Source organism: Nyctereutes procyonoides, unplaced genomic scaffold, assembly GCF_905146905.1.
Source record: "Nyctereutes procyonoides isolate TBG_1078 unplaced genomic scaffold, NYPRO_anot_genome, whole genome shotgun sequence".
Lineage (NCBI taxonomy): Eukaryota > Metazoa > Chordata > Mammalia > Carnivora > Canidae > Nyctereutes > Nyctereutes procyonoides.
The window spans coordinates 24,821-36,955 of NW_026574959.1; the positions used below are offsets into that span (position 1 = coordinate 24,821).

At 37.8% G+C, this 12,135-nt stretch overlaps 1 pseudogene; it reads left to right on the forward strand.

Moving 5' to 3' along the window:
- The first annotated feature begins 3,784 nt into the window (after positions 1–3,784).
- LOC129506147 (dematin-like) overlaps positions 3,785–12,135 on the forward strand; it is a 39,518-nt pseudogene continuing 31,167 nt past the window's right edge.

A 12,135-nucleotide genomic window follows, 5' to 3' on the forward strand; every position in this document is an offset into this window, starting at 1 on the left:
AAAGTGTAAAATCATTGCCAACTCACCACTAAACTTGCAAAACTATGTAAGGTAGTGTTGATAAATTCATCTAACTGATCACACATTTTTGTATAATATAAAATTTGAATAATTAAGATTGATGACCTCAAAATCATACTAATCATTGAAAAAATAGCTCCGACAATAAACAAGGGCAGAAAGCTTTGTCAAAGGCTATAAAAATGTAGAAAAAGAAAGATGAAGGCACAAGGCTAGAAGAATCAAGGTATTTTTAAAATCTAGAACTATAAAGCGTTATTTTAGAAAAATATTTCCAAATAAATAGATTTCCAAAAAATTCAGATGTCCTTTGAGGTGGTTTTGGGTAAGGATCCAAGATACAAGTTTTGGAGGTTCATACATAATGTCATCTCCACCACTGATCAAAATTGCCCTGTCTTTCCAAAGGCAAAAGTAAAATATGAAACATAGATTTACCAGTTTTAGGCACAGCTTCTCATTTCAGTCAATTCTTGCTCATTGATTAGTAAATCCAATCAATGGCAATGACAATTTGAGAAGTGAATCCCTCCATCAAATCTTAAATCGTGCACATTGCACTTTTGAAGTTCACCCTTTCCGTTTATCACCAGGAATTTCAATGCTATGTAAGGTAAGGGCATCATTTATTTTAATCCTGTTGAAATGAATGGATGGACTTAAACAACAATGCAAGCCTTTTTCCATAGAGTGCTGTAGTTCACTTGGAAGTGATAGCACTTTCAGGATTAAGATGTGTACATTTTGGTTCTTTGACTAGTTGTCCTTTCTTTGTGTACTATGTTAACAAGAATTTAAAGCAAGACTAAGTCCCATCTGCCTTCTAATGCAAGTCTTAAAGTCTTAAATAAAATTCTACTAGAGTAGCCAACCAAGATGAATAACTATTCTGAAGACAATCAAACTATCGTTTAGTAACTACAGACTATGGTTTTCTACTTAATCACTTGTTAGAGCGGTTACCGATGGAATCAGTCTTGTGAATATTTTCATTTATTTCCACATTGCCACTATTAAAATGAAAGAGGTTTGAGATACCATTGCAGAAGAAATTCATAACTATTTAATTCTTAGCTCATGTTAACTTTATGCTTACTACATTCTGCAACGAATTCATCCAATACTTCAAAAAAATTATGCGACATTCAAAATAGATATTGTCAAGGAGATATGCGTAACAGGAAATACGCAAGTTATTTATTTAGAATATATGATAACAAAGTAATATAGCTTTCTGAAAAGATGGTTGTTCTAGAAATAGTCATACACAAAAATGGTATATACAATAGATATTAATATGTTGTTTATTTTAGATAAAATTGAAATGCTCACAGTTTCCATTATAGAAATTGTTGAAAAGAAAATGTCAAAACAAGGTAATCTTCTCACATAGTAGCACTTAAGGATTCTTAATATTTCAGAGTATTTCTTACCATATTTTCCTTTTATCCTGTTATTCATCCTCCTAATTCAAAAATAATACATACCAAAATATGAAAACATGGATAAATCAAATGACACAAGGTAAAATAATAATGATAATGGAATGTTTTTAAAACCCACATATTTCAACCACCTAAAGATAATCATCATAAATAAATTGGTATATGGTCTTTGAGTCCATTTTTTGTGTCTAGTTTTATATCCTTTTCTCCAAACATTTTTTAACAGCAATAGTTTTGGTTTCCACAAATGAAAAAATAACTAAAGTGCTTCATGCAGAACAACTGGCAGAGGGAGAGAAAAAAAAGCAATAAATTGTCTGTAACTTTAACCAAAAGAAAGAAATTTACAGATAATTTTGTTCACATACTATCAATATACTTTGAATCCTATATATCTCCATGGTCTATAAACAGATGCTAATTTTTTAATATGTCTCAATATCTCAAAGCATATCCAGGGGTTTACTTATGGAAGAAAAATCAGAAATACTCTCCGAGGCTGTCAAGCCAAGTCGTGATAAAGGGTCATTCTCATTCTTAGCTACCAAGGCCCTCTGGTGTCCCAGTGCCTTTTCTGACAAACCATTTCCTACCTCATCACTTCTACCCATCTCTTAGCAAGTCAGCTCCCTTCTTGCCCTTCATTTCCACCTTGTTGATTCCACACAAGCTACTCCTCATTCTTGCAATACCGCCTTTTTGTTGCCATTGTCATTGTTTTGCTGTTATCCCGTGTGTTAAAATAATCCAGTGTCTAGTCTTTCTAGAGGCTTGAGACAAAGCTCTTCTTAAGCAGTATGACCTTTTCTACAGCTCTGGGATTATATTCCCTAATACATATCCCAGGCAAGGACTCAGGGAAACAAGAAAGTGACTTAGTCATCAGAATAGGCCAGGCAATGACAACAAACAAGAGAAAAGGTACAAGGTTCCTAGAACCTGACTACAAGATCAGAAAAGGATCCGAACATCGCTGACCTTTGCAGATAGACTGAGTTACTGCTTTCAAGCTTTGGCTGGAAATAGGACTGATTTCTAATCAGGCCTGGTGTTTATCTGAAAGATGGCTAGCAACCCCAGCAATAAAAATGGAATATGTTGGCATATGAAACCAGGCAAGGCATTACTCTGACTTAAGTCAGTGGAATAATGTGATAATTAGGGATGGATCCAGATTTTGGGAAGCCTGAAGTTTGTATAACTTGTAGTGCTCTCTATGGAAAAGAGTATAAAATTACACAAGCAAAAGCAGGTATGAAAGTGATCACGGCTTTTAGAATAAGAAACGAATGCCAATTTTTAGATCTCTTTAGAAAATTCGCAAATGTGATTACATATACATGCTTCCTGATAGCAACCTGTCTCCATTCTCCACTAGAACCTTCCTCAACTCACAGGGGCCTGTCCAGTGAGGGGCACTGAAGCTGAAACTTTGTTAGCTTCATGGCAAATCCGCTTCTGGTTTTAATTGTAAAACTTGAGGCAATAGGAGCCAGATGGTGAGATCACTTTAGCAGGCAAGCAGTCCTTCCTAATTTCCTAGAAGGGGCACCAAACAGAATTCTCACTGAGTGCTATAAAGGTATAAACAAAGTACTGTACTATGGAAATACAGTGGTTTAGTAGAGGAGGGAGCCTAAATGAAGTCTAAGGGACAGGTGTGAGGGGTTTAACAAGAGGCTTGCTTCCCAGAGCTGGGCCCTGAACAGTGCCTTGGATTTCAACAGAGAGGAAGAGAGCCTTCAAGATGGGAAAAACAAGTGTGAGAGAGAACAGGGCAGCACAGGGTAAAGCAAGAATTTCAGGTGGAGTTTGACTTATACTGGGGTTTGGAGTGAGAAAAATGAGTGTAGCCATAGATTACTTCAGAATTTCGGAGGATCTGGAGTCCTGGGTTCAGATGGCAAGCAGAACAACACAGGATAAGGACAAGGTTTATTTTGTTGTACTTGTTTGTTGTAAAGAAGACGAGAAATCTTTAATGATATGCTTAGGTCACCAAGCTAATTAGTAAACTGAATAATCAGAAAATTGTCAGAGAGTTTTATTATGGTAACACCTTAGATCACAGGAAAGAACATTTTGTACGTGTGGGAGTGGAGATGGGAGTCGATGGGCTAAGAAAAGTCCTCCACGCTCACAGTGCAGGTAAACTGAAGACCCTGGCCAACGCAGAATCAACGGTGTTAACAGAGAAGCTCTACCCAGAGGACTAAAGAAGGCGAGTCCTACAGTTAGACTTTGGAGTTTGAATCTTGGCTCCAGTGTGATTTTAGGCATGTTGCTCAGCTATGGGCCTCAGTTTTGTCCTCGATAAAATGGACTTGGTAATATCTGCCCCTGCTGTTGTGCTGAAGATCCACAAATGGTAGGTTATGAAAGCCTGAGGCTGTGCCTGAGGTTAATGGCTTGGTCAATGTGGGCTATAACGGTAGGCAGAGTTCCCATTATTCCTGTTTCTTGTTCTACTATCACTTTGAATACTGAGACAATCTCCTTTCTTCAAGACTGAATCCCCTAAGTCCATTCTTATTCTTCTCAGTTCAGTCTCTAAACCACAGCCAGTGGACTTCCTGCAATTCCAATCTGCCCCAAACTCGGGACAAAGCCCAAATTTCTTATGTGGCCTGGTCTCTGACTATCATTGCAGTTAACTTTCTGTCTCTACACCTTACATTTTAAGATCCAGTCCTCTTGAGTTTTTCAGGCCATTTGATTTCTGGCCTCTAGGATTCAGTAGAAGAGCTTCGTCTGTAGTTCTCCTACCTGGCTAATTCCCCCCCAGCTTTTACGTCTGGCTTAGGTAGACTCTTCCACTGGATGCCTTACCGAGTGTCTAAGCTGGATTTAGCAGCTCTTTCTAGGAGTTCCCAGGGAACTCTCGTCTTACCCAGATTCATAGCCCCTAACTCAAAATATTGAAATTTCCTGCTTATAGATCTAGGTTCTCTACAGTAATTTTCTTGGAGGCAGGGACACGTTGTTCATTTCTAGCAGGTAGCACAGCAGTAGCACAATAAATGCTCACTGTATAAATAATTAAGAGTAAGAGTGGTGGTTATCTCTGGGGAGGAGATGAGTATGGACAGGAAAGGGGCAGGACGGGAATCTGAATCTTGACCTGAAGAATGGTGACATGAGTATATAATATGTATAAACATTTGCTAAGCTGAACTCTTAAAAATTCTTGTACGTTCTTTGCCGAATGAAAATTATTTTACTCCTCACTTTTCAAAACTGAGAAAAATCCAAATAAAAAAATAATCCAAAACAAAACTCATCTATGTTATTAGACACTAGGATAGTGCTTATCCTTGTGATGAGCTGGGACTGGAAGAAAACAAGAGTAGGCATCTGGGAAGTTGGAAATTTTCTTTTACTTAACTTAAGTCCTAGTTACCTGGGTATTCTGAGTTTGTGAAAATCCATCGAGCTGCACACTTATGACATATGCACAATTTATCTAGATATATTATAGTAGACAAGTTAAAAGAATGAGAATAAGTGAATAACATACACACACACACACACACACACACTATGATGACATAAGACGTCCCTGTATTTGTGACAAGATAAGTCAGTTTCTTTGAATTATGCTCCCTAGTCCCACATCAGAATTAGCTAAAATGAAATTACAAACAAATCTCCCTTTCTCTATTATATGGCCCACTTGTGTAGATGAATGTATATAAGGACAGTGTGGGGGGCACCTGGGTGGCTCAGTGGTTGAGCATCTGCCTTTGGCTCAGGTCATGATCCCAGGGTCCTGGGATCGAGTCCCCCATCTGCCTATGTCTCTGCCTCTCTCTGTGTTTCTCATGAATAAGTAAATAACATCTTTAAAATAAGAAAAGGACAGTCTGGTATTATGTACACATGGAAGCAAAACATTTATTAGTAAGTTTTGCACATTGATGAATTGTAAATCTTTTCTGCAATGCAAATCTTGTAGAGGCTACTTTTAACACGTGGGTTTTAAAAACAATTAGCTAGAATTGCTTCTGGTGTAAAGTGTTTTTTTCGATTATTTTCTTAAAGATCTTCTTAAAGTCACAAAAATCTTTACATATTCCTCTTGCCTCGGATGAACTATTGTTTAAAACAAGATTTAAATAGAAATGTAATTTAGTTGCTTTACTAAAGATGTTCTTAAAACATTCCTAGGACTTAAAAAAAAAGAACAGTTTCACAGACTTTGCCCAATTTCCCTGTAGAGCATTTATGTATGATTTCGACTCCATTTGGTATACCTATGCTAACAGCGGGAATTCTTAATATAGGTGTACATTTAGCAGCCACATTGGGAACAGCATGAATAGAGGAATAAACATGACCTCGAATCAAAATATCAGCACAATGCCCCTAGCACCCACAGGCAAGGAGGGAGCCTTTGGCTCTAGCTTCCATGAATGGAATTCAGCAAGATTTCAGTTAATTAATTGCAGTCAAGTCTGCGCTAAATAGCAAGCCCATGGTTTAAATTTTTTTAATTATTTATTTATGATAGTCCACACAGAGAGAGAGAGAGAGGCAGAGACAAGGCAGAGACATAGGCAGGGGAGAAGCAGGCTCCATGCCTGGAGCCTACGTGGGATTCGATCCCGGGTCTCCAGGATCGCGCCTGGCAGGCGGCCAAACGCTCGCCAGGTCCTTTCAAATCTCTGTCTCTGCGCCACCCAGGGATCCCCAAGCCCATGGTTTAAAAAAGGTACCAGACCACAAGGAGAAGGGAAAATTTGGGATTCAATCCACCCTACACTACTTACTGCACATCATTTTAATGAGTGGCCTAAGCTGCAGTGCTTTTAAATAAAATAGTATTTATCATAAACATGTTTATATTATTGTAGACTTCAACGTGCCTAGACTATATTTTATTTAATTAAAAACATTATTATTTTCTTCAAAAGTTTTGTTCCCACGTATGATTTATTTTTCCAAACACAGATTTCAACAACTTAGAAAATACTATGTTTGGAGGAAGACTCAAGGGCAGCTTTCCTCTTTCCCAGAAGGCAAAGTCTAGAAATACATCAGTCACTGGTGTCAATCTGTGACAGTTCACATCGCCAGAGGTGTTTGGTAAACTTTAATCACTGTCACAACTGTGAAGGTTACTGAGCAGCTTCAATGCAAATCAATGACAACAGAGTTACACAAATGTGAAAGTGTGTGTGTGTGTGTGTGTGTGTGTGCCCTTGATAGTAAATCTTCTGTGGTAGGTAAGTTCAGCAACATGCAGCAAAAACAATAACACCACAAACAAAAAAGTACAAACAAGGTCAACATTTATTTTCATTGAGTACTAGATTTAGGCAGCCCAGAGCTGTTTTGCAGCTTCCTGTTACTTTACCATCCTTACTGTGCTGCCTCATTTCACAAGACAGCTGCTTATGCTCTGGTCATCATGTCTACATCCCAGGAATAACGAAAAAGAATCAGAATGGAAGCCTCATTTCTTTTGAGGATACTTCCTGAAAGTTGCAGATAACACTGAGTTTCCATTGGTCAAAATTTACTCAGAAGGTCACAACCATTTCAAAGGAAATGTAGTTTGTGTGCTGGACAGCAAGGTAGTCAGCTAAAATTTGGGGTTCTTATTAATACAAAGGGCAGAAGAATTGATATTTGGAATGGACAGAATTTTTCTCTCACTTTAAAATCGTTAAAAACAGATTACTAGCCTCCTGGGGATGGGGGAGGAACTACTAGATGATTAGGTCTAATTAAAATGAACACAGTCTATTATTTACCATAATGTAAACAAAAGCTAATTAAACTTTCATTTTTAAACTGAATATTTCACTGACGTTCATAAATACAAGTGAAAAAAAAAACATTTCCATATATCAGAGAACGCCCAAACTTAAAAAAAAACTATATAATTATATTCTATTGGTTGGGGAAAGAGAAGAAGAGGGGGCTGATTAATTTCTCTTAAAAGGGAAAAGTTAACTTAGAAATAATTTCATCCCACTCCTAAATCAGAATTAATGCTCTCAGGTGGGAGTTATGCTGTCCTATTTGAGAACCCCTGATTTGAACATACTATTTCTGGAAATGATTTCTTTTAGTAATTACTAACAGTTTATGAAAAGCTCTGCAATTTCATTTTTCCAAGTGTTCAAGTAATCTTAACTCATCAAAATGCTAAAATCTTTTATAGCAAAGTTGTCTAAGACTTACTCCTGTAAATGGCCTGCCTGTTCCCTGGCAGCTGGAACCTCTTAGAGCAGATCTGCAGCCTCAGCCCCACCCCAAGTGCTGGGACTCATCTGGGCTCCACGCAGGAATCCATAGCTCACTGTCCAACGTGCAGCTCCACTCTGACCTGGCCACCAGGTCTTCCCAGCAGAGCCTCTGCACTTTGCCTGATGCCAGGCCTTCCTCATTGCAGGCTCTCAAGGAACCACAGTAGCCTAGAGAGTCCCTGTCAAAGACTGTTTGTGAACCTCACATGAATAGAACTGCATAATCTCCTCATTCAGCTCTTTATATTGTTTGTGAACACCCACTCATGTAGTGAGTACACCTACACTGAAGTTGACTGTAAGTCAGGCACATTGCCAGGCATTTAGTAAAAAAAAAAAAAAAAAAAAGATCAAAAGCACAGTCACCTGCCGTCTTGGTGGGAGGGACAGCTCAAATTGTTAGAGCGATATTCCTTCCTTATACCCAGTTAGATGTGGTCTCCCGGGAACTTTCATCCCTTGTTCTTAAGTCCGAACTCCGTAGTCACATGGAATTGATTCCCGTTCAGACTTCTGCAAATCCACACTCCAACGTGGAATATTTCGAGCAGGATTCCATTCCTGTCAACATCCTCAAACGCCACTGCAAACCCCACATCCTACAAATAACCTTCCTTCAAAAGCATACTCACGCTGTTTCCTTTTTCTTCTCCTAGCTCTTAAAAATCCTGCTATGATGACCCTTAAATGAGATGGGTTTTAGTTTCTTCACTCTCTGTGGGATAAATCCCAATATGAAAATATCCTTCTTAGAATTAAGCCTTCAGAAATAAACACAGTACAAGGAAACCCCCCATATGTCTTACCTCTACTTAATAGAACTTCATTATTTCCTCTAGCATGGCATGTTGGCCAGAGCTTGGCATAGCACAGGCATTCTTGGCCAAAACAAAAAGAAGTGGGGGGAGAGCTGCAAGTGAGTTTAAGGACTTTCTCAGATCACTTTTGAACTGAATTGAGGGGTGATTTCAAGTTCTGGAAGCTCTGTGTTCTCATCCTGGGGCCTCCCTTTAGGTGGTGCCCTCTGTGCGGTATTCTGGCGTGACGGTTATACATGTCAGAACTGGTTCCACATGTGGTTCCCCGCTTGCTCACGACATGAACTGGAAAATACTTTAAGATAAATTCATGAAAATCAGGGTCCTTACTCCCTAAGGTTTCTGAAGGTGATACCAGCCCATATGTATGAAGCACACTGACTGGTAAAGAGTAAGGACAGGCCATATGGGAAAGACCAAAATTAATAGTTAATTTATTAGTGGTAGTGTTTCACATATAACTTAAGAATCATTCCTCAAAAATAGATTTCAAGTAATCCTAAAGTAACCTAGGGTAACCCTGTCATTCAGGTCAAGAACCCTTCATTACCATCCCATTTTTTATCACATTTTGTGCTAGTTGCCAGTGATCCAAACTATCTTAAACCTCAAGAAGCCCAATGTTTAATGGAAAACTGGAGATGCACAGAAACAGTTATTCCATGAATGCATGAATTGGGCTTGCTAGAGGAATACTCCTACCATCCCAATACATCCCATTTCATTCTAGGGCATAATGCTCTCCCAGCACACAGTGAGATTTCAAAAAATGTTGGTTGATGTTTCATACTCAAATATTTCAGGGAAATAATAATGGTAGCCTTGTTCACACAATACTTTGATCTAGAGCTTTATAAATTAACTTCTCTCCATCTCAGAGTAGATTTACATAGACTGCTATTTCCTATTTTGGGGGATATAATGGATGAGTGAAAAGGCACCACCACCATCTTCCAGAAGAAACCTCTGGAAAGTTGATGATAATGAGGTTAAATATGTATTTATATAATCTTATACAAACTTTTAAAAGTGTAGGGATGAAAAAAAATTATTGGAAAGGCATACTCCAAAATATTTAAAAAGCATATCTCTGGATGGTGAGATATGAGAGAATTTAAAAATATCCTTATACCTCTAAATTTTTAAAACATTCCTCAGTGATGCATATCAAATGTGAATATTAAAACAGATACACAAGAAACTCTACTAGGAAGGATGCCTGGGTGGCTCAGTGGTTGAGTGTCTCCCTTTGGCCCAGGATATGATCCTGGAGTCCTGGGATCAAGTCCCACATCAGGCTCCCTGCATGGAGCCTGCTTCTCCCTCTGCCTGTGTCTGCAGTGGTTTCTGTCATCATCCCTCTGCGCATTCAGGATGGAGTGGGGAGCCTGCCTGGAGAGAGTCTCATTCTGAACATTCACCATCTGATAAGTTCTATAGTGAAGATTATTTCTTCTTAGATTTTGTTGAGTTTTAGTTTTCTTTTTTAATAATGACATAGTCAATCCATCAAAATAATGTTACACCAAATCTGATTTCATCTATATTTTTTTCTTCCTGAAGTAGAAAACTCTCAAGCTGCTTAGTGAAGTGCTAAATGCTTTATATTGACAGACTACCACTGCTCAGCAATCTATATTTGCAGACTGCCAAAGCAAATGCCATAGTTGGGTCTTCTTTGTTGTTCACAGTATTTTAAATTACAAATGATGTTGATTTTAATTATCTTTGCTCTATTCACCCGCAAAGCTCGATGCTGCACAAATTGGCTCTCAGATTCAGTATAAAATACTTTTTATCGGGTTTAGCACTTTGCATAGCACTTTACACCTTCAAAATACTTTGTAAACATGAACTAGTCAATCCTCACCAAGGAAGAAAAAAAGAAAAATACTGTGATGTACTGAGAGGTATGTGTAAGACAGGTCTTAGGAAAAGAGTTGTCCTATAGACTAAATTTGAAGGCAAGATACTTATTTAGCTGTTTATTTTTAGCCAATTGAGTATATTTCAGGAAGCAATTGTCTGTTCTTCAGGTCTCCACTTTCCATTGTGAAAGAGCACACAATTTTTGAGCAGAATGTGAACAGAGCATGCAATTCCAATTTTAGCGATCCTATGAATTACAAAAGTATTAATATTATTAACAACCGGTAGAATTTTATGCCACGTGAGGAAATCTTAACCTACTGAATGCTGCGTTGTACACTATATCAAGCAAATGTTTTGTGATAAGTAAGACTCAACTAATCTCAGAGAACTGACATGTATGAGTTATGGCTTCTCCTTCCTGTCCTGTAAGTTGCAGCAACTTCACTTGGTACAGATGCAGGTAAGATTAACTTGGTCCAAATATGAATGAGTCCCCAAGTCCACATGAAATGTATGAAATTATATAGCACAGCAGGAGTCAAACTAACATATTATTTAAAGAGTGCACTATAAATTCTGTTCCTGGTTTTCTGAGTAAAATATAGCTTGTGCCTTCCTTGGCTCTGCTTTTCTTTCATTATTCCTTTAAGGGTCTCTCATTTCAACCTACACTGTTAAAGGGAAGCACTGTATATTCCTCTTGGAGAAAGAAACACCTACACTGATCATGAAGGAAACTCCATGAAGAGCCTAAGATGTTATTAATGCTACATGTTGTATTGGATATTGATTAGACTTTTTTTTTTGACCATGCCATCATTCAAAGGAAAGCATTTGCTACCATAGCTTTTTATAAATTCAGAAATCTAAAACAGAAAGAAAAGGGTTGTATCAGAAAGAAACTTCAAGGCTCAGAGTGATAGATAATTTTATATCCAATTAATATGTGACCATAGCTCAGAAACTGAAAGATGTTTATGAAATACATGTTAAGAAAAGGTCTGCATGATATTTTCAACAATTAAACAATCATATGCAACGTACTGTAGCTACGATTAAAATCTGTATGTTTAGGGACACCTGGGGGCTCAGGTGGTTGAGCACCTGCCTTCAGCTCAGGACATGATCCTGGGGTCCTGGAATCAGGTCCCATATGGGGTTCCTACAGGGAGCCTGCTTGTGCCTGTGTCTCTGCCTCTCTCTTGTCTCTCATGAATAAATGAATAAAATCTCCTTTAAAAAACAAATAAATAAAAGCTCTATGCTTAACAGTTTAGATTTCAATTAGGAAAAACTGCAAATTGACTAATTTATTGAAATCATGTTTCCAAATTCTTCAAAGTTTCTTCATCAAGGGTGACAATTAGGGACTAAAATTTGAAATAAACTACTAAGTATTTCAATTTAAAAATCATAAGTAAAACCAAAATGATCTCACAATCTTCAAGCTCCTGCCTCTTGCGTAAGAATCATAAGATTTTCTTCAAATAAATTGATGGAAATACTGTGCACATCCATCAGTTTATTGACATATCTAGGACAATCTTTAAAAAATGCAAAGCACACTCTCTTAACCATATGGTAATGCCACTGAATTGGAATACAATTGGATTTTATATTTAATTAAAACTTTCGATGTTATTAGCAGCATTTTAATCTTGCTCAGGTACCACTGCAAAAACACTGATCTCTAAGGTGAGGTCTTTGATCATGCACACATTCAGG